The sequence below is a fragment of the Lissotriton vulgaris genome, chromosome 5 (genome assembly GCF_964263255.1).
Source record: "Lissotriton vulgaris chromosome 5, aLisVul1.2, whole genome shotgun sequence".
Classification (NCBI taxonomy): Eukaryota; Metazoa; Chordata; class Amphibia; order Caudata; family Salamandridae; genus Lissotriton; species Lissotriton vulgaris.
Window position 1 is genome coordinate 752,935,230 of NC_141693.1, and position 24,189 is coordinate 752,959,418.

The window sequence follows — 24,189 nt, forward strand, 5'->3', positions numbered from 1 at the left end:
GAAAACCCCCTCCGTCCTTGTCTTGAAACCCATCTCAGACACCAGCCGGCCTAAACTAATTCTTGTCTGGACCACCTAATCCCTGTATCAACTATCTGTTAGCCTTTAGTATTCTTTTCGTGCTGTATCTTATCTTTTGGCCTTCGCTATTCTCTCCCTGTGTTTTCCTATTCCACAAACCTTTCCTTTGAAGCACGCAAACATGTTCTGCCATTACTGATTGACCTATAGGTGCTGTCATTGATTGACTTATGGGATCGGGCAAAGACACGACTCAATGGGGATGTTCTGGTTACATGATGCCTTGTTTTGAATGTTTTCCTATTGGCTAATATTTGGCAGATCTTGCATGTCCATGTTAGGCATTTTGCATGCTTGCAAAAGCTAGGACTGCCCCTTACTTTTATGCTGAGTTTGTAACCCTAAGCATATATAAGGCATCTGTTCTCTGTACTCCTCAGACTGCCTCATTCCGTTGCTAAGGCTTCTGTGTGACGTAGCCTCACTCATTTGAGTTTAATAAAAATGTTCCTTTTATATTCCAGCTTCTGTGTCAAGTTCTTCTTTCTATTAGTGAGACCCCTGAGAAAGAAGATTTTCAGTTTCTTCATAAGCAGATTATTCTGTGCCAAAAAAAAGGTAAATATTTTGGTGATGAGAAAAATAATTTTGTTGTAGTAAAAAATAGTTCCACATTTTTAGAAGTTCTGTTTCTCAAAACTGAAGGCCGAAATCAAAGTTCAGGGAACGCTGCGTTCTTGTTTCTCAAGAGATATTCTCGTTGTTAGGGGAAAACATTAACTCAGATAGGCTGGCAGAGAATTCGTCTACCACAGTAGGTGAAAGTTGGGCCATTTCCGAAAAAGTAGAAGTAGTGCATATGTGAGATGCATTACCATCAGCGTTATCTGGATCAGCAATGTTCACAGAAGGTTGTACCTGTGTACCACTTTTATCTCATACCTCACCGCCACCTAGTCGTAATGGTGAGGTCTCAGGTCTCAACGAATGCCGTCATCAGAATTGGTAGCCGCTGGAGACACGTTGCATGAGCTGTTACCGAACCAAGCAAAGTATCGCCATCCATAGGTACTGCTGATGGGAGTGAGAGACAGATGTCTAACACGCATTCTTCTCCGCAGAGCAGGCATCGTAGAACAGGTAAGATGCAATCTTGCCAGATTGGTCTGAATGATAGAAACCATGTGGTATTCAGATCTCTTAGACGAGCCAAGCCGCAGTGTCTGGATCGCTTGTTCCATGGTAACCTGGGTATCACTGGTGGCTGGACTTGCCATATCGGAGCAGAAGGAACAAAAATAGACAAAAATAGAATTCCTGCTACAAGTCCCAAAATGAGAGGCAGACCGCCGAACACAGGGTGCACGAAATTCGGGAAAATGCTCAGGACTGCTTCAAAGGGTGCTAACGGTCCCCCAAAAATTGTCTTAAATACATGTGAGATGCCACTGGTATCTGACATGTTTAAAATTACGAAATGTACAAGACAGTTTGTTGATAATAATGTATGTATCTCTGCTGAGGTCCTTGCAACTTGCATATCATTCGTTTCTCTAGACGAGGTCAAATGCACAGTTTTTTGTAAAAGAATGGCTTTCATTCTGCTTAATGTATCAATTCAAATAGAAGAGATGTTCAATGAAGGCCAAATTGTTGCCCCCTTGTCTGGCTTGCTGTTTGGATCCAATACTTGCATACAACAAGTGACCCTGGATGTAACACTGACGGGATAGGGCGTTCCTGGCAACATGCCACAACAGCTGTGGTCACTTAACATAATGTAGCTATCGTTGGAAAGCTGCCTGAAAACAGGTTCTATTTGTGTTGCTGGAGTGCCGTGCAAGTGGCAAGAAAGATCATTAGATGAACCCTCACAGGCTCCATGTAAATTAATTTCTTGACACAGAAGTGTACCACTTAGTGACTTTTCACAATTTTTTCCACTAAGAAATACCTCTTTGTTATCCCCACTCCAACATCTATGTGTGTAAGGTAAATTCCAGGTCGACTTAATGTATCCTTTACCCAACCTTTCATACAGGCCCACTGGTATATGCTGGAGGCAGTATTGAAACTGGAATCTCGTTATTGGTATTGTTATGGTAACGTGTATTATCCATTCAATGACAGGTTTCTCGGAAACTGTTAATGGTAATCTTTCTAGTTCTTCAATGCTCAGCACTGTATAGTCTGCTCCTTTTTGTGCCAAAGAGATTTGTTTATCAGTAAGGTTAAAGATAGAAAATAATGACGTTATGTTGATTAGACGCCAAGGCATGTATCCTGAACGCAGATTTTGTAACACCCAGCCTAACTGTACAATAGAACGTAATTGGGACAGGCCATTTTGTAACATTAGCATATCCTGTTCTATTATATCAATAGCAGATGATACGATGCTGTCCAAATAATAAATTCTGGAGGACAGAGTCGTTAACCCATAGTCCACTACAGACAGTGATTTTTCCAAATTAATACGATCAATTTCTTGTATTTTTTCAGCAGTTTCAATTTGCGTTATTTTCCAAGCTTCGTTGTAAGCAGCATATATACCGGCGTTTTTGACGCTGTTTGAGAGGTCCCAATAAGAAATCTCGCAAGTCAGCACCTTCTTTAAGTAAAGTCAAGTGTTGCTTAATTTCAGGTAGTGTGGATTTCTGTAGCCATTCGAGGCATAGTTTTCCTACACTGTATGTTGTTATTATCCCTGGATGTTGTCTCTGGGAATATCTTGGGTCTGGCTTGTTCTGTATGAACCTCTGTGTTTTGTGCAGGAATCTATCTTGACAGTTATTAGTGTCTGTGGGCCAGATCAACCATTTTTTCGAATCAGGATTAGTTCTGTTTTGGTGTAAAATATGGGACACCTCTAACCCCTCATCTGTAGTACTATTTCTATCAGGCATAGGCTTTGGTATAGACGGCTTGTTTAAATCTTTTATCTTAGCCTGGCCAAGACAGGTTGTTTGTTGAATGGTGTCATTCATTAACATTATTTGTTCTGGGATCATGCAGGCTCTGAGTAATGATTCTAATCCCAGTATTTGCCAATCTTTTGAACCCCAGATTTAAGCATGGGCGGAAAATCTGTTACGCTCGCGGATTTTGCGGATTTTTGGGAAATTCGCAATCCACGAGATTTGTGAATTTCCCGCAAAATCCGCAAATTCGCACGCAGCGGATTTTTTTGGCGGCGCGCGGCGTTGGTGATACAATTTTTGCGGCGCGCGGCGTTTATCATCGTTTGCCGAGTTGTTTTTCTCGATAGTTTGCGAGTGCTGCGCCATTTTGGATCTTGCTGTGTGATCCCGCGGGAATTGGCGAGCGCGATTACGTCATCGCGGCTTGCCAGCGATAGTTTGTCAACGCGAGTACGGCGAGATCACGTCTTGCGGTACTTCGCAATTGCGAGATTTGAGATGCGGCGAGCGAAAATATAAAATTTGCAATTCTGCACAAGAAATCCACCAGCAAGCAGCATAAACCTTCTAGAAATGATGATTTTTATCTGAATAACTCCTTAGTTTGACATTTGCCTGCACTTTTTTAGAGAGGAGTCCATTTTGGGGAGGGGGGCAGGGGGGTGGGAGGAAGGAAGTGCCCCACAGTCTTCAACTTCCTGTTCCTGTTCAGCAGGCTCCTCCCAGTGCTTTGTCCATCTCCTGGTCACTTTTCATTTGGGTCTGGAGCTGGAAGGATTACTTTTTGTGGATGCTGCTGGATATTTGGATTTGAGGCCTTTTTGACTTTCTTTGGATCACTGTTGGATTAGAAATTTTACAAGTAAGTTTGTTTGGGGCATTACAGTTGCTGCAATTAAAATTTTGGAATTTTCGATTTTTGGGCTGTTTTGGGGCCTTTTGCCCAGGGGTACTCAGTGGTGGGTGGACTGAGTCTTTCTGTGGGTTGTCTTGAACTTAAACATCATGGAGGCCATGGATGGATTGGGATTGTGCTGATTTTTCAGTGATTTTCGTTTTTTGGGGCTGTACTTGTGGCCTTTTCACCAGGGGTATTTGAGTCTAGCATGGGCCTAGTCTTTCTGTAGGTTGTCTTGAATTTAAACATCATGGAGGGCACGGATGGAATGGGATTGTGCTGATTTTTCAGTGATTTTCGTTTTTTGGGCCTGTACTTGTGGCCTTTTCACCAGGGGTATTTGAGTCTAGCATGGCCCTAGTCTTTCTGTGGGCTGTCTTGAACTTAAACATCATGGAGGGCATGGATGGAATGGGATTGTGCTGATTTTGCAGTGTTTTTCGATTTTTGGGGGTGTTCATGGGGAGGGACAGGCCATGTGGCTGGTGGCCATTTTGAGTGCAGCTACAGGCACTGGCCATGTGCTGGCAGGCAAGTGGCCATTTTGAATGCAGGCTTTGTTGTTAGGCCTCCAACCATTTTGCCTACTTTTCAACCTTTATTTATGCCCAGGGGTAGTGAGTCTTGCATGGGCCTAGTCTTTCTGTGGGTTGTCTTGAATTTAAACATCATGGAGGCCATGGATGGAATGGGATTGTGCTGATTTTGCAGTGTTTTTCGATTTTTGGGGGTGTTCATGGGGAGGGACAGGCCATGTGGCTGGTGGCCATTTTGAGTGCAGCTACAGGCACTGGCCATGTGCTGGCAGGCAAGTGGCCATTTTGAATGCAGGATTTGTTGTTAGGCCTCCAACCATTTTGCCTACTTTTCAACCTTTATTTATGCCCAGGGGTAGTGAGTCTTGCATGGGCCTAGTCTTTCTGTGGGTTGTCTTGAATTTAAACATCATGGAGGCCATGGATGGAATGGGATTGTGCTGATTTTGCAGTGTTTTTCGATTTTTGGGGGTGTTCATGGGGAGGGACAGGCCATGTGGCTGGTGGCCATTTTGAGTGCAGCTACAGGCACTGGCCATGTGCTGGCAGGCAAGTGGCCATTTTGAATGCAGGCTTTGTTGTTAGGCCTCCAACCATTTTGCCTACTTTTCAACCTTTATTTATGCCCAGGGGTAGTGAGTCTTGCATGGGCCTAGTCTTTCTGTGGGTTGTCTTGAATTTAAACATCATGGAGGCCATGGATGGAATGGGATTGTGCTGATTTTTCAGTGATTTTCGTTTTTTGGGCCTGTACTTGTGGCCTTTTCACCAGGGGTATTTGAGTCTAGCATGGGCCTAGTCTTTCTGTGGGCTGTCTTGAACTTAAACATCATGGAGGGCATGGATGGAATGGGATTGTGCTGATTTTGCAGTGTTTTTCGATTTTTGGGGGTGTTCATGGGGAGGGACAGGCCATGTGGCTGGTGGCCATTTTGAGTGCAGCTACAGGCACTGGCCATGTGCTGGCAGGCAAGTGGCCATTTTGAATGCAGGCTTTGTTGTTAGGCCTCCAACCATTTTGCCTACTTTTCAACCTTTATTTATGCCCAGGGGTAGTGAGTCTTGCATGGGCCTAGTCTTTCTGTGGGTTGTCTTGAATTTAAACATCATGGAGGCCATGGATGGAATGGGATTGTGCTGATTTTTCAGTGATTTTCGTTTTTTGGGCCTGTACTTGTGGCCTTTTCACCAGGGGTATTTGAGTCTAGCATGGGCCTAGTCTTTCTGTGGGCTGTCTTGAACTTAAACATCATGGAGGGCATGGATGGAATGGGATTGTGCTGATTTTGCAGTGTTTTTCGATTTTTGGGGGTGTTCATGGGGAGGGACAGGCCATGTGGCTGGTGGCCATTTTGAGTGCAGCTACAGGCACTGGCCATGTGCTGGCAGGCAAGTGGCCATTTTGAATGCAGGCTTTGTTGTTAGGCCTCCAACCATTTTGCCTACTTTTCAACCTTTATTTATGCCCAGGGGTAGTGAGTCTAGCATGGGCCTAGTCTTTCTGTGGGCTGTCTTGAACTTAAACATCATGGAGGGCATGGATGGAATGGGATTGTGCTGATTTTGCAGTGTTTTTCGATTTTTGGGGGTGTTCATGGGGAGGGACAGGCCATGTGGCTGGTGGCCATTTTGAGTGCAGCTACAGGCACTGGCCATGTGCTGGCGGGCAAGTGGCCATTTTTAATGCAGGCTTTGTTGTTAGGCCTCCAACCATTTTGCCTACTTTTCAACCTTTATTTATGCCAGGGGTAGTGAGTCTTGCATGGGCCTAGTCTTTCTGTGGGTTGTCTTGAATTTAAACATTATGGAGGGCATGGATGGATTGGGATTGTGCTGATTTTGCAGTGTTTTTCGATTTTTTTGTGCTGTATAACTGAACTGATGTCCCTCTGTCTTCCATTTTTTTTAGGTGCACAAGACTCAAGAGAACCACCAGTGCCAGGAAGAAGTCCTGCAGCGGTGTGTGTGTGCAGCATAACGTCACGCGACGTCACGTCTGGCCTCAGACAACTCTACAATTCGTGCAACTGCGGCCTGCTGTCTGACCTGCTCTGAAGAAGATGGCCCCAAAGAAAGGTCTCCGTAGCTCCTCTAGCAAGAAAGTTGCTAGTAAGGAGCAGAAGAAGCAAGTTACCAAGGAGGCTGGTGTGCCACCCGCCACGTTTTTTGGGAGAAAAAAAAAAGTACGCCTGCAGCAGCAGGATCTGCTGAGGACCAAGCTGGGAGCAGCACCCCTGCTCCATTGGGTTCAGTGCCTCCACCACCACGCCAACTTAAGTCAAAGCCCTTGAGTGCTTCAGAGGCAGTCAGTGTACTTCTCCAATCACCATCGACCAGTGATGTTGGCTCATCGCAAGAAAGTAGCAGCAATGTCCCTGAATCAACACAGGTTGTTGTAACTCATCTGACAAGTGTTGAACAACCACAGCCGCAACAACAACACCATGTGCAAGTACACGCCCAAGTACACATGGAAGGAGAGGCAGCAAAAGGAGATGCGCAAGCAAAGGTGCATGGAGGTTCACAAGTGGCCACAATAGTTGTTCCTCCCGAAGTAGGGGCACATCAGGAAATCGACAATGAAGCCGAGGTATCAATGGAAGCCAATCCCCTTATGATCATTCATTGTCTTCCACATCCCTAGCAAGGAAAAGATCAAGGGGGGTGTCTACATCTTCTTCAAGCCCACCTCGTTCTGATGCAAGTGATCTGTCTTGGGAACCACAACTGCGGTCTGACAGTGAGGCACACCATGATCTGACACCGGTACCTAAGCGTAAAAGGAAGGTCGTCCAAAAACTCAAACCTATGGAGTGTGATGAGGCTCAACAAGAAGTGACAGATACTGCTGGCGATGAAGCCTCTCACGATGACGACGAGCCAGTCATCACAAAGGTCACTGCAGCCCCACCGGGCATGCAGCAAAGAGACATTTTGACCCTATCCCGAGAAGCTGCTGAGCGTGATGATGATGTCGGCTAGGAGGCAATGGAAATGGAATCATTAGATTTGGAGTTAAGTAGTACACCAAAACCTACCGCTTCCATATTTCTTCCTCGCAAGAAGGTACCCACCTCGTCCTCGACCTCAATTCGTGGTGGTGAAAGTGCAAAACGTACTGAAGTTCGGCAATCCACATCCTCCACTTCATCTGGCATTAGCAGCAGGACCACCACCACCAGTATCGCCGCCTCCTCCGGCCCCCAAAGACATTTCAAGTCTCCAGTTTGGGACTTCTTTAGTGTTTGCCCAAAAAAGGAAAACGTAGCCATTTGTAGCATTTGTAAGCTTCGAGTTAGTCGTGGTAAGTTTGGTACCAACTATGGTACCGGAGGCCAGAGAGGTCATCTTAGGAGAACGCACGATGTCCAATGGTTTGCGCACCTACACGCGATCAAGGAAGCCCGAATTGCACGCAATGAAAACGTTGATTTTTCATCTGATGATGACGAGGAGGAAGAAGACGATTCAAACACTTCACTTACACCCAGTACCCCTGTCAGCAGCACACCCCATGTGAGCCACACTAAGAGTGTGGGAGAGAGTGAGACATCAATGCGGAAAAGTTCATCAGCGAGCGTAAATGGGTCGAAGATATCATCATCATCCCGTAAATCCTTGGTCCAGGGCAACATTAAAAAGATGTTGTTTACAGAAGCGCAATATGAACGCAACCACCCAATGACGCGTCTGTATAACACTAAGCTGGCTAAAATGCTAGCTCTGGACCTTCTCCCTTTTTCTTTTGTAGAAGGGGTTGGTTTTCTAGAATTAGTGGCAGCGCTCTGCGCTAAATGGAAGGTTCCTAGCCGGTTCTATTTTGCCCGAGTTGCGGTTCCAGCACTACATGAAGATGTTCTGAAGGTGATTGGAGCAGCTTTGCAGAAGAGTGCTGTTCACACTATACATCTGACAACAGACATGTGGACCAGTGGCGCAGGCGCGGATTACATGTGCATCACTGCACACTGGGTCTCTTTTTCAGGGGCTAAAGCAAAGCTAAACACAGGTGTTGACACGAACATTGTTTTTAAAGCTGCTCGGAAACATGCAACACTAGCCATGTTTGGTTTGGAGAAACGTCACACAGCAGAAAACATTTTGGATGTCTTTAACACAAAGGTCCTTAACTGGCTGTCCCCACTAAAACGCCGGGTTGGTTATGTTTCCACGGACAATGGCGCCAATATAGTTAAGGCCATGAGGGACGGTTACTATTTCAGAGTGCCGTGTTTGGCGCACTGTATAAACCTGGTTGTCCAAAAATTCTTGGCTAATAAAGCCAGTGCAGCGTACAGTGTATTGGACAACTGCCGAAAAATGTGCAAGCATTTCCGCCATTCTTTTAAGGCCCGGAAGCAGCTGAGGATCCTGCTATATCAACGTAAAATGCCAGTGAAAGCACTCATCCAGGAGGTGGTAACACGTTGGAACTCAACCTTCTACATGCTTGAGCGTCTGTATGAGCAGTATACGGAACTCGATCAATATTTCCTTACAGAGGGTACAGAGGAGCTGAGGATGGGTGGGCCGCAATGGAACATAGTTCAAGGCCTGACACGCATGCTTCGTCCTTTTGAGTTCTTCACGCGTGCAGTCAGCAAGGAGGACTCTAATTTGGGAAAAGCTATCCCATTGTTGTACATGCTGGAGGACCAACTGAAGGAGGTGTGTTCTGTGTTTGAAAAAGATGACAAAAACCAAGACTCTTTGCTTCTGGCTGAGCAATTATTAGAGCTCCTACAAGGTGATGAACGTCTTAAAAAGATCCACTCAGAACAGCATTACATTTGTGCTACTATTCTGGATCCACGCTACAAAAAGGCGCTGGCAGGCCAAGCATTCTTTCCTTTTGATGATGAACATGTTCCAAAGTACAAACGTTGGCTAGCCTTGTCAGCCAAGAGGTTTGAAACAGAACGGCTGGAAATTGAAGGAAATGGCAGTACATCAGCAGGCCATCCCCAGTCAAAACAATCCACTTCTGCACCTGTGGCTGTGGCACAAGTGACCTCTCAGCCGTTAAAGACACCGGCAACCGGATCATCTGCACGAAACACAACAGAAACATTGGAGGCTGAAGAGGATTGGCTAACTCTGCGTGGGTTTGGTTCTCAAAAGGTCAGAGGCACAGCAAGAGCTAAGCAAAGAGGAGGAACCTTGGATGAGGACCTTGAGTCGATGGTGAAGGACTATCTGAATGACTCAACAGAGGTCTATGTTAATTCCGACCCATTGGCGTATTGGCATGGGAAAAAAGAATTGTGGCCACAGCTCACCAACCTGGCTTTAAACTACTTGTCTTGCCCACTCGCAAGCGTGTCTTCTGAACGGGTTTTCAGTGCTGCTGGTGGCATTGTAACTCCCAAACGGAGCCGCCTCTCACCCAAAAATGTGGAGAGGTTAACAATGATCAAGATGAATCAGCACCTCATACCACCAGATTTCAGAGTACGAGAGAGCGTGCCGGATGAAGAGGAGGTGGCCTGCAACATAGATGAGGGAATTTATACTCTGTCAGGTGACACTGAGCTCACCCTGCCTGAATTCGCAGAGTATGATGACAAAGCCTTATTCTCATTCCTGGACCGTGATACCGATCCCTGAAAATGAGACAACGAATCAATAACTTTCTTTTTCGTCCCTATTCACTTTTATTCCTGTGTGTCTGTCTTTCTTTGTTGTGCACAGTAATATATTTCAAACTTTAATCAGATAATCACAAAATCAAGCCCATCAGCAGAACTGTCTTCGCTGGTTTGCTAATTGATTTGAAGTTGCCCCAGTCTGCATTCCTCAGGTTCACAAGTTCAGAAAAACATGCTCCTCTATCATCCTCCTCCAGACTCCTATTTCCATCAAACCAGAGGGCTGGTTTACGCCCAATGAAGAAAGACTCAGCACTTGTGGGGGTGTTGTTGTACCTCTTTGCAGGTGAGTTGACGGCTCTGGGACCATTGTTGGGAAGCTCTAATACCGGATAAAAGTGTTTTGGACCAAATCCCAGGCGGAAATTTTTTTGTGTTTTTGATGACTTGCTTGCCTTTGAGGTGCTCTTAGGGGGGGTTCCGTCTGTTTGTGGGTGAGTTTCGTGGTCTGGGAGCACTGCTGGGACACTCTAATCTTGATTGCATTTGCTTTTCAGGAAATCCGTCGTGGCAACCCCGACTTATGGCCTAGCTACGCAGTGCGTTTGGACCGAAGGCCGAGAAATATTGCAAGTATGAGATTTTGCTTTTGGCCTGTTTGGGGGTGTTATGCTTCTTGGCGGGTGGGTTGGCGTGTCTTGGGGCATTCCTGGGAAGGTCTAATACCGGGTAGAAGTGGTTGGGACAAAATCCAGGCCAATTTTTTTTGGGCTATTTCTGACATTTTGCTCAATGTAGCGTTTTCGGGGGCCTGTTTGGGGGGCTTCCTGGTGTTTGTGGGTGACTTTCGTGGTCTGGGAGCACTGCTGGGACACTCTAATCTTGATTGCATTTGCTTTTCAGGAAATCCGTCGTGGCAACCCCGACTTATGGCCTAGCTACGCAGCGCGTTTGGACCGAAGGCCGAGAAATATTGCAAGTAAGATTATGCTTTTGGCCTGTTTGGGGGTGTTATGCTTCTTGGCGGGTGGGTTGGCGTGTCTTGGGGCATTCCTGGGAAGGTCTAATACCGGGTAGAAGTGGTTGGGACAAAATCCTCGCGGAAAAGCCTATAGGCACTTTTTGTAACTTAGAGTTCGTTAGGGTTAGCCCTAGCAGCAGGATTGCATGTGTTTCGGGGTGTTCTAGATTTTTGCAACTGAGTTCTGGGGTCTTAGAGCACTCGTGAGAATGTGTAATTTTGGTTGCAAGTCATTTGAAGAAAATCCATGGTGGGAAAGGGGGAATTTGGCATAGTTAAAGAAAGCCTTTGCCACTATTCTTAACTTAGGGTTCGTTAGGGTTAGCAGTATTTCTATTGCATGTGTTTGAGTGGGGGGGATTTTGAGTCTTGGAGCGATGCTGGCTATGGCTACTTTTGCTTGGTTGCTTGCAAGTGGTTTGAATGCAATCCACGGTGGGTAAGGGGTAATTAGGAAGGGGGTACTTCGGCCTACTTTTACTTTCAAAGTAAGTTTTGTCACCAGTTTTCTGCTAGGCCTCGTTTTTTGAGATTTGATTGGGGGTCTTCTACATTTTTGCGACTGGCTTTAGTAAGGGTCTGGGTGGGAGCACTGCTAGGAAGATCTAATTTTGTTCTAAAACACAGTTTACAGTACACCTAGCTTGAGGGGCAAGATCCGCTACATTAATTTGCCCATACTTATTTATCCTTCAAAAGGTGACTCAAAGTACGCACTTTCAAAAATATTGTACTGTCTACTAGGAAAATCAAATTGTGACTTTTTGCACTCCACAGCCTACATACCTTATATTTATTTATTAGTGGTGTTGTAATATTATATCACTTCCTGTTTTTCGTTGAATAATTACAGGCCGGGTTTCAGTCTCTGCAATGGGGAAAAAAGGATGGAGTCAGGCTTCACAGTAGCGAGCCACAATTCAGCATCAGGCAGGCAGTGGACAGGGTGTCTTCTGGTGACCAACATCGATGGACGAAGCGTCGGCTGCAATGGAGGAGTGCCGCTAAAAGGAGGATTTTTTTTCTGCAGGCAACTTACTTACCACTTCCAACAGGACCACTACAACCACATAGATACAGTATCCCTTGCCTTTTTCTCTGACTGTGACTGCATTTCTTGGATCTCTCTCTGCTTCTAAATTGATCCCTTAACACATCACTTAGTCCACTCCACTATCACATCTGCACCACACATAGTCATTTGTAAGTGCTCCTACGTAATTCGCAAGTCGCAGCACGCCCCAGGCCGTAGAGGACTGGGATGGCCCCAATGATGAAGCATGTCACCAAGGGGCAACCCTGGTGAGTGAGGGGACACCTAGAAAACAAGCAATTTCTCCTTTTCTATCTACTATACCTTCCAGACCAACCCCACTGAGTGTTGTTGTGAATGGATTTATAGTGACCAGCAAGGCTCTCGGGTATCTGGCTAAGTACAGAGACCTTATGTTGAATATCGTTATCAATAATTCCACACAGGCCCTGTACTGTCGCATTCTTTCTTCCACAGTTGTCGAATGTACTACTTACTTTTCACTGACATGCATGCAGTAGTGCATGCACTTTCAAAGATTGATGGATAGGTTTGTACCCAAAGAATTGTTTATGTTCCATAGTTTGTCTATGCTGTGCTTTTTTTTACAGGGTGTCTTCTGGTGACCAACATCGATGGACGAAGCGTCGGCTGCAATGGAGGAGTGCCGCTAAAAGGAGGATTTTTTTTCTGCAGGCAACTTACTTACCACTTCCAACAGGACCACTACAACCACATAGATACAGTATCCCTTGCCTTTTTCTCTGACTGTGACTGCATTTCTTGGATCTCTCTCTGCTTCTAAATTGATCCCTTAACACATCACTTAGTCCACTCCACTATCACATCTGCACCACACATAGTCATTTGTAAGTGCTCCTACGTAATTCGCAAGTCGCAGCACGCCCCAGGCCGTAGAGGACTGGGATGGCCCCAATGATGAAGCATGTCACCAAGGGGCAACCCTGGTGAGTGAGGGGACACCTAGAAAACAAGCAATTTCTCCTTTTCTATCTACTATACCTTCCAGACCAACCCCACTGAGTGTTGTTGTGAATGGATTTATAGTGACCAGCAAGGCTCTCGGGTATCTGGCTAAGTACAGAGACCTTATGTTGAATATCGTTATCAATAATTCCACACAGGCCCTGTACTGTCGCATTCTTTCTTCCACAGTTGTCGAATGTACTACTTACTTTTCACTGACATGCATGCAGTAGTGCATGCACTTTCAAAGATTGATGGATAGGTTTGTACCCAAAGAATTGTTTATGTTCCATTGTTTGTCTATGCTGTGCTTTTTTTTACAGGGTGTCTTCTGGTGACCAACATCGATGGACGAAGCGTCGGCTGCAATGGAGGAGTGCCGCTAAAAGGAGGATTTTTTTTCTGCAGGCAACTTACTTACCACTTCCAACAGGACCACTACAACCACATAGATACAGTATCCCTTGCCTTTTTCTCTGACTGTGACTGCATTTCTTGGATCTATCTCTGCTTCTAAACTGATCCCTTAACACATCACTTAGTCCACTCCACTATCACATCTGCACCACACATAGTCATTTGTAAGTGCTCCTACGTAATTCGCAAGTCGCAGCACGCCCCAGCCCGTAGAGGACTGGGATGGCCCCAATGATGAAGCATGTCACCAAGGGGCAACCCTGGTGAGTGAGGGGACACCTAGAAAAAAAGCAATTTCTCCTTTTCTATCTACTATACCTTCCAGACCAACCCCATTGAGTGTTGTTGTGAATGGATTTATAGTGACCAGCAAGGCTCTCAGGTATCTGGCTACAGAGACCTTATGTTGAATATAGTTATCAATATTTCCACCCACGCCCTGTACTGTCGCATTCTTTCTTCCACAGTTGTCGAAAGTACTACTTACTTTTAACTGACATGTATGCAGTAGTGTATGCACTTTCAAAGATTGATGGATAGGTTTGTACCCAAAGATTTGTTTATGTTCACAATTGTTTGTCCATGCTGTGCTACTTTTTCTTGTCTCCCAAAACCTTTCCCAAAAACCCCCGTACCCATCCATTTTTCAAACCCTAACCCTCTTCCCCCGGGCTGTGTGGTTTTGATTGATGTGTGACTAAATTACAGCAATAAATCCACACACTTGCTGGGGAGGATAAGGTGATAGCAACAGGCTGGTGAAGAAATCCGAGGATATATTCTTACTCTGCTTGACAAAGACCCATGGCTAATGTCAAAGAACTTCAACCGAATTAGTTATACTTTAACATTTGTTAGGCTACAATGTGGCACTGTTCTAGTGTACTTCTGTCACCTGCTATATTCTGTATTGTACCTTTGTATTGCTCAGGAGGACAAACCAGATTTCATTTTCTTTTTTTTCATAGGCAAGCAACTGCCACTGTGTCACACCACTAGTACCACCGCTATGAGGAAATTTTATCCGCCCAGGATTGCCAACCTTATTTGCTGTTTCCCGTGGAGCCAGCCCTGGGCCTAGCCCTACTTGCAAACAGAAATTACAGGTAAGATAGGCATTTGGTTGGAGGTAGTATAATGGAGTATTAGGAGAGACGAGAGATTTGATTGACGGTAGTACTACTAAAGTCCTAGGACTATTCAGGAAAACAAACTTACTGTTATGTTAAACCCCCACCCACCAGACTCAAAAGCAGTAAAAAACAGGTCAGATAAAGTTTCAAAAAGTATATTTTTATAGCCCTAACAAAAGAATCTCCCGCAAGACCCTCCCTAACCCCAACGATTGTCCTTCAAAAGTCCCCAAAAATCACAACTCCCAATTCCCACCCCCCAAAAGTCCCTAAAAAAGGGGCAAGGGACACTATGGCAGGGTGCTGTTGGAATTAGCAGCCAGGGCATCATGCTCCTTGCGGAGGGTGGCAAGTTCGAAGCGGAGGCCCTCCACCACGTTCTTATAGTTATGGACCTCCTGCTCCAGGTAGGACAGTCTGAGGGATAAGCGGCGCCGGTGTGCCTTGCAAATCCTGTGAGGGGCAGCTGCTTTCTTTGCTGCTGGGCGGTGGCGTTTGGCTTTGGTAGCCCGGCTCCGTACCGCTGGAGCACTGCGCTGGCTGGCAGCCCGCACGGAGGAGGATGCAGCTGTCCCAGTGGACGTTGTTGTTGTACCAGACTGCGTCTCCTCCTCCTCCAGGGCCACCAGCCACCGATATTCAGCAACAGTGGCATCCAGCCTCCGTTGCCGGGCCATTCGAGCCAGCTCCTTCCTCCTTGATGGTGTCTTGGATTTGGAAGGAGCAACTACATGAAAAAAGAAAGACATAGTCTGTAACCAATGCTCCTTAAGATTAACACAAAATGATTGAGCAGAAAGTTGTCACAGTACAAGTAGCAAATTGAAAGCACAGTGCATAACTATTGAGGACAGTATCTATGTAACCTCCGACTTCTTCATCCTTGCTCTAACATTAGTGGGAGTTTAAGGAACAAATTCTACGAGCACTATGGACTTCTATTACAGTCGACTATGACAGTACACCACTCTTATTCTTCTTCTTCTCTCTTGTTTAGGAAAATTGGTACGTTATCTTATGCAAGCCGGCATAATGACAGCGCAGTGAACTTGCACCCGAGAAAAACAGACGCACACCATGGTGAGTGAGACAGACTTGCGTTACTGTACCGGTCCAGTACATGCAGGTGGTGAAGCTCTTACTTTTCTATTACGGGTGGCACTGAGAATACTCTGTTAAAAGGGCTACTGCTTAATTAATTTAGCTTTCACCCTACAGTGCAAATGAGTATTAGAAAAGGAAAATGAAGAAGCTAAATTATCTGATTATCTATCACTTCACATGGGATGTATTTGATGACATATGGGATGACTTTAGGTGCTTTGCTTATTATTGAGTGAACAGTGATACCCCCACACATGAATGACGTACTACTACTAAACTAAAGTTATTAAGGGAGGTAGGGAGTGTCCACCGTAATAACTGGATATATGCTGTGCTTGCAGTTGCAATACAAACTACTTCTACTATTCATGGTAGTCTTTGGACAACGTTACAACTTCTTTTCCTTGCCTTTCCTACACTGGAACGGACGTGCGGGTGCGGTGTTACATGCTCTTCAAAGTAACACTTAGTTCATCCAGTGACCGTCTATTCTCTCTAGATTCACATATGCTATCTAAGAGTCAGATAGTACCATGAATGATCCAGGCATCCATCCATTCAAAGTATATTGCACACATACAGTTTCTGTCTCACCCACCCAGGCTGTTCTCCTTCCACCCATCCTTGCTTCATCATTCACCCAGCCATGCACCATACCATTTTCTTACCTTCCCAGCCACCTCGGGGACCAAGCAAACACATATCATTCTTCTTTGCCAGTCATCATTACATTTCTCGTGCTTCCACACTTACTTACACCCTTCTTTCGCTTTTCGTTCATCCCATCCATCAAGTTCACCTCAGATCTGATTGGGATTCTTCTCGCCAAAAACTTCACAGCTAAGTCGAAGTACATTTAGAGGAGGCTACTACCTGCTTTTTTTATAATACACCCGTGCAGAAAGCACACTCTGCAGTCTTCAATCTCAATGACTAAGGAATGTATAGCTTACCTCTGCCCCCCACCACCGTGTGAACCCTCACAGGCATGTCCTTGTCGGGCACTTGCACCGCCTCCTCCCCAGAGTTGTCCTCCTCGTCCAATGCCACCACCACCTCCGCGCTGGCCCCGTCTCCAGATGTTCCACCTACAAAGTACATTTAATAATGTTAGAATACACCACTCACTACTATATAATATTTGGTCTAGGAGGAAGAAAGAAATGTGAAAAAAAGTGTACAATTTAATAATTTTTGACTGTGTACTCTAGAGTAAAAATGTCTCTTTTTCCAGGGAAGGCTGTTGTCTTGCTGCACTTTTTGGCACAACTGATGAATGTTTGCTTTTTACTTTTTAACACGCACCACTTTTTCTCCTAACAGACAGAACCTTGACTTCTAAGAACACGAGCAGGATCAAGTTCAAACCAGGTGAGAGCTCGGCTCGACCACAAGAAATGTGTCCAATTAATCGTCAGCACTAAAGCACTTTTCCATTTTCAGTTACACGTTCACTTTTATGACAAACTTGAATTTAATAAATGTGTTTACTTTTAATAAAGCTTTTAAACTTAAATAGACTCTGTGGTTTTTGGTCCTCCAGACTAGAGTGGATGAGCTAAAGGTTTTCGAATTTTTGCAAGCATGAGTCCGTGCCTCTGCCATCGGTGACTTTGGGAGCTAAATGACTCTGCCACACTATCTAGTCAGTAAGGAGATTGGGGGTTCAACTACAAAGTCTGTTATCACTGAGGTATGTGGAAAGTCTAACAGTTACAGCACCTATTATAATTGATAAGCTAAGCGATGCATTATTTAGTGTCCATAGTTCTGTTTGTGCAGATTTGTCCCTGCAACAGTAGTAGAATGGATTGTCCTCCTATCCAAACCAAAAGTAAAGTAGTATCTTATTCTTTCTTGGTGGTGGTCATTCACCTTTTTATTGTTGGCAATGGTCAAAGCATAAACATTTAGAATACTTGAAAAGACATTATGGACAATCCCAGAGGACTACACTGAGTGCATAGAGCTATTGCTGACTAGAATGGGAGTCCAATGGAAATGCCAAATGTGCAATCTTAGTTAGCTACACAGACAGACTAATAAGAATAATATAGTAATACCACACAGAGTCATAGTCGAGGCAGGATAAGAATTTAGATCCTGTCTACAAGAAGATCAAAGACGATTTAGAAAAAATTGAATGAGGAACGCTAGGAAAAAATAAGTACTCTATATCAAAACTAAAACTTACTGGGGCCAGCAAAGGAGCCCTCGACTGCCCGGTCCTGGCCTGCATCGACAACAGCACCCTCCTCCTCCTCCTCCTGTGTCCTCCTCTTGCCCCTGGGGGAAGCTGATGTACAACATGAAAGAAAGAAAAACAGAAAACATGGATGATATTTCTCAACCAAATCAAACATTTAAAAAAGAACTAACAAAGTAACAAAATATTTTTGCGAAATAGCAAATAGGGAACGACTCCACGGGATATATTATTGACCAATCTCATGTGGTCGACTACGTCATTACTTTAGTATTGCTTGATTTGCGGACCGTCGAATTGGAAACTACCCTATGTAACTCACTAAACAAAGTACTAAAAAGGTTTGCCTAGGATTGGCAGGCAGCAGTCCGCAGCACGCAAAGTGACAGCCAAAGTCCATTGGGATTGAAGATCAGCGACAACACTAAAGTTTCCTACTACATTCACCAGTCATTAAAATACTCAAACTATTAATCCACCACCACTATTTCTTCTTATCGCCATGTGTATAAAGGAAGGACTGGACTTGAGTCTGTAGGGGCTGATTTAGAAGGCCCTTGCGGCTCTTTTGCTCCATTGTTGCGTGACTTTTGTGACGCAGCGACAGCACAAAAGAGGCGCAATGGTGCGGCATATATTAACAACGTGACGCATCTGGGAGATGCATCACGTTGTAAAGCCCTGCGCCAATAGGGGTGTTCCGGCGCAAGGGAGGGCGTTCCTGCGCAGGAACGCATCCTAAAAGTGGCTGAGGGAAATCTACAAGATTTCAATCAGTCACTTTGAGGACAATGATGCGTGACTCAAACCCTGCGCCTGCTTGAAGCAGACGTACGGCTTGACGCAGCATTGGGGAGATAGGGCACCCCAGAGCATTGATGGAGCTGCACCATCGTTGCGACGCAACTCCAGCAATGCGCCGCCTTTACGGCACAGATGCATAACGCTTTGGTGACGTTTTGGGCCCATGGCGCGCCGCATTGTAAATACGGCGCACCATGGGTGATGGTGGCGTGACGCACAATTACTGGCGCATCCCTGCAACTTTGCAGGGATGCGCCGGTAATTAAAAATCTGAACCTTAGTGTGTAGCATTACGCAGTTCTTTCAACTACACTCATACATAATTTCACAGGCCAATGAAATGAACACAAAATCTAAAACAAATAAGCATAGTAGCAACACTACTGAGAAGGAGAGCAGTGTACCTGAAATGCACAGAAGATTTTGAAATAAAATTTACCTACAATGTGATGAGCAGCATTATTGCTCTTGGTAAAAAACAAAAATTTGCAATATAATAACACAGCAGGAGAAAACATAGTAGTAAAGATATAGCTACTACTACTCACCAAGCCCGGGGATCTCAAGGCCAAGGAGGTCGAGCAGATCTCGCTCACGGGTCAGGACATCCGTCCAGCGGTGGGTGGCCTGGTTGTAGGTGCGCCAGACCCGAGAGTGGTGGTAAATGGCCTGGCACACCTTCTCCCACCGCTTCCGGCGCTCCCGGGCCCCGTACCCGGCACTGATCTTGCCGCCTCCCATGATGGTCCTGGGGAGGCGGCGCTGAACATAAAAAATGAGTTGGGCCACCTCCTCCGGGGTAAAGATCTCCCGTGGCATCACTAGCTCCCCCCTCAAACGCCCGCACGGGAGCCGGACACGGGGTGCGGGACCCTTCCCCTTCTCGGGATGCTTCCCGGCTCCCTTCACCATGGTCTGGGCGGAAAGGAATAAAGAAAATAGAATAGGGAAGAGAAGAAAAGAAAAGAGTTTACAAAAGTAGTTTAAAATTAACCAAAAGTAGCAGTAAACACAAAAATATAGGGCTAGAAAAATAGAGGGATAGATAATAAGTAAAATAGATCAAAAAAAACTTCAAACAAGCAAAGGATGGCAGAGATTGAAAGAGGATACAAAGACCATGCCCAGAACCATAGCAATGAATGAGAAACAAGATGGCCGCGCCCGTTCACGACCGCGCGGGTAAGTTCGCGCGAGATTTTCCTTGCGAACACGCGCGAGACTGTACTGGCAAGCCGCGGACTTTGCGAGATTACACTTCGCGCCCGGAAACGGAAATACGTCAGGCAAACAAGATGGCTGCGCCCTTGAATGACCGCGAGGGTAACTTCGCGTCTTGCGCTACGAGCGGCTCGCAAAAACGCACAAAACCTTGCCAACTAACACGCCGCAAAAAAAACAAATTGCATATTCGCACGAATTTGCGGCTTCCGAATCCGATCTCGCGCGTGTTCGCACCCCGCGAACCCCGCGAAATTGCAGAAAAACGAGTTTTTCAAAACTGAAAGCACTCGGCAGGGGCAAGAGTTCAAACTCATCATTAGTAACAATTCCCGGTAGTGCTTCCTGACTGGGGCCCCTCCAGAATTCAGTTGCTAGTTGCAACAATTGTATGACCCTGCTCTGACCCTCACAGCAGGCTCATACAATAGCTACAAGTAGGCCACAAAGAAGGTCCTGGGGAAAAAAAATGCACTGCAACAGAAAGCAAAATTACAGATAAGGAAGCAGGTGCCAGACTGGAATTTTAAAACAGTGACACATTAATAAACTAACCCCAAATTAATTCATCTCAGTTGAAGCAGGGCTGGTGTGCTTGCTTTTCCCCCCCATAATCTACAGTAATGATGAACCAGAGGGTGGCATTGATGTAACAGAGGGTTGCAGTGGTGAAACAGAGGGTGCTGGGAACCTGTGATGATGAACCAGACGTAGAAACAACATAATTCGCGACCGTTGAGCGACGAAATGTAAGTTCTCAATTGCGAACTGGTACGAAACCCTCGCGAACTGGCAGAAATCCTTGCGAACACAAAAAAAAAAATACGCAAATTCGCAAGAATTCGCGGATTTTGCGGATTGCGAGTTCGCAAATCCGCAAAATTCGCGAACGCGAGATTCGCAAAATTCGCCCATGCTTACCCAGATTGTTTTTGTTTCAATGTTATTTTTCCAGAATTCAAAACCAAATGTAGACAATTGTTCATACAATTTTGCAGAATATATCTGTTTTGTATTGGTCAACATATTTTTCATTCCTGTCTTATTCACATTTTTGAAATAAAACGTTTCTGGATCTGTGACATTAAACCGTGAAAATTCTGGAAATTTCTCATAAAATGTTTTTGGGCTGCCTTTTGGTGGTGTTGGACAATGTTCCCATTGATTATAATTTAAAACATTTCTAGGTTTTGCAGATTTATGCAAATAGTGGTGCCCAAAATGATTAAAGTAATACATTTCTTCATAATCAAATGAACCTTCTAAATAATCATGATTTGTAAACTTTGCTGACATTTCTAAATCAGACATCATATTATTAATAGACTCAAAGTCCCAATCATTAGAGAAACTGCTCGGTGAGTCAAAGTTACTTATTGAAACCTTGAACTGATGTGGATACTTCAAGAGTTCAAACGGGCCATAGATGTCGTAATTAGTAGCGTCCCATGCTACACCACCAGGTATAGGAATTGCTGTGATGTTTACTGATGACAGGTCTCTTTTTTCAACATGAGATGACTTGTGAGGCTTTAGGACCAAGTTGATGTTCTGACTTGCTGTGTCCATTGTACTGTATTTTCCATCAATCATTCTTCCCAAGCTTAAAACTAAAATGAGCTAGAGCAGGAGGAAAAGTACACCTAACACAATCCACAATTCAATCCATGGTGAAATCAGATATATCTCTCCAAATCGATGACTGAGTTCTGTAATTTTTTCTTTGCGTGTCTTGTTTGCTGGGTTTTCTTCATGTTCACTAGGATCTTCAGGAAAGTCATCAAAATTGATGAAATAGCCAGAGGCGGTTCTGTCAATTGTTGGTATCGCATCAGGATTGTTATTAATCTTTATAGTTGCTTCTTCCTTTGTCATATTAGTATAGTCAGAGGCTACCCCATTGTAGATGGGTGTTTCTTGACAAACTGTTGCAATTTGGGTTTCAAGAGGCACACGTTCCATGGCTTTGTTGCATAGTCCTTTTTTATTCACTGCAGGTTTATCAAATGTGATCAGTCTCTCAGTTTGAACCTCTTGAATTGTAGCAAGGTTTGGTCTTCTGCTACATCTTGGGAGTCCAGTGGGCCTACTACTTATTATTGGCCACATGGTTGTGGTTTTACCAGGTCGATTGATACAACTCTGTTCTCCTTTTTACCAGCAAGGGGCGGTAGTACCACTGATCTTGTTCCGTTGATTGCCTAGACAGGTACTGCTTTTCTGTAAGAAGTACCAAATTCCTTCTTCACCGCGATCTTTTCTCTGACCAGATCCCTAATCTTTGGAATCCAGACAGGTCTTGCTGGGACAGGTGGTTTTTCTTCAGTGGCCGTTGGCTTTTGCTTTGTGTTACTCAGACTTCGTCTTGTTTCATTTAAGTACTGTAAAACAGCCAAACGATCTTTGATATCAAAGGTTTTTTCTTCCACCACTGAAGTTTGACTATCGAGGTCATAGCTGTAGCAAAATTCTTGGGTTGGACATGGGTTATTAGAGCTAAGTACCCATTTGACATCTGTTAGTCAATTAATAGATTGTTTTTTAGTAATGTATTGTCTGGAACGTCTTTAATCGTCAATTTAATTCTGTTTTATGTATTTTAATCAATCAATTTTCTTGTACTTTTTGGTGTAATTTATTCTGGGAGGAGATGTGTTCTGGAATTGATGGTTAACTACGTTTTTATGTACTTTTTTATGGTATATGCTGTAACTAGTTAGAACACAGTGTTTTATGATGTCTTTTATGATTAAATATATCGAAATAAAGACGTTGAACTATCAAGGTCTTCGATTATCATTCTAGTACCAAACAAAAGTTCATATGGAGTGATTCCACCCAAAGAATTTCTTGGCAGATTATTTAGACTACGTTGGACACTTATTAGATGTTTGACCCACCCATCAACCGAACCTAATACCCTTGCTGTTATAGATTACTTTATGTCACGTTTTTTTCTTTCCACTACCCCATTACCCTCAGGATGGAACGGACTAGAGTACCGCAATGCAACGCCCAAGCTGACCATGGCCTCCTTGAAAGCTCGAGAGCTAAACGCAGGACCCTGGTCAGAATGTAGAATGCCGATTGCATATGTGCCGATAAAGACTCGCAAATCTTTTATAACAGTTATGGTGTCAGCCAAGCGCTGGGGCCACATCCAAATTACTCTTGTCTTAGAAGTTGTGGGGTCGCATTCGTCTTTAGGGACGCCTGCGTGTAGACAGTCTAATGCTATCTAAGAGAGGTGTCTGGGCTGGACTGACTGTGCTATTATCAGTCCCCTGGTCCGGTTCATGACTGCAATCTCTGTTGCAGTTTTGACAATCCATTGCAAAGTTATACATTTGCACCCTCATTCCCGGCCACCAGTACTTCAGTTGCAATTCTATTAGGGAAGTTAAAACCCTTGGTGCCTCAGACCCACTCCCATGTGTGCTTCTTGAATCAAGAAAATTCTCCGCTTCCTGTTTGGAATTACTCTGTCCCTCACTCCTGGGATTTGAGCAAAAGGAACGGAGTTTGCATCAATTATGTATGTTTTTCCGAGTGGTTAATTTAGAGGTAACGCCGCATAGTTGCCTTCCATTGAGGCTTTTACTGCTAGTAGCGTTTCACCGTCTATTCTTTTTTTAGAACGCTTAATAGCTACGGAAGCCGTGTGGACAGCTGCCTTTCCGGCTTCATCAGCCAATGAATTCCCTGCAACATGAACGCCATCACATTGATGACTCAGTGTATGAATCACATGAATCTTTTGTAGTTCTTTCTGTAAAAGAACTACTTGTTCCCATAGCTTTTTATGCTTGATTGTGTCACCTTTTGCATCTATGAAACCGTTTTGAACCCAGTTCTGCAAGTTTTCATTGTAAGACTGGACGCAGTAATACAAATCGCACACTATGAGTGTGGGGAATTCGCGATCAGCATTTTCAAGTGCCATCTTTAATGCTCGCTGATCTGTACAGTTTCTGAGTGATTGAGTTTTAGTGACCATTGGTCTGAATTTACCTCTGCGCCAACGACCTTTAACAATCGCACATGCCGCATTGTATACTTGTTTTTCCACAATCCAATGTTGCGCAGATCCGTCTGTGTAAATTACACAGACGTACTGTCCGAGAGGCAGAATTTCGGTCGGCGGAGGAAATTTGTGTTCATATTCTAGATATTCTAGTTTTTTCATATTGAGATCAAAAGCGTGTTCAACGTCTGTTGCAGCAAGAGAATTAACCCATTGTATCCATCTTTGATGTAAAGCTTTAGCATTTGGAATGCTCGCTCTTGTCACTGCCTCTA

The 24,189-nt window shown here is 44.6% G+C and overlaps 1 protein-coding gene across 1 annotated transcript in view; it reads left to right on the forward strand.

Annotated features, from left to right (window-relative positions):
• LOC147711504 (phospholipase A2, membrane associated-like) overlaps positions 1-24,189 on the forward strand; it is a 590,964-nt gene that overhangs the window by 12,038 nt on the left and 554,737 nt on the right. The gene's annotated exons all lie outside the window — the stretch shown is intronic.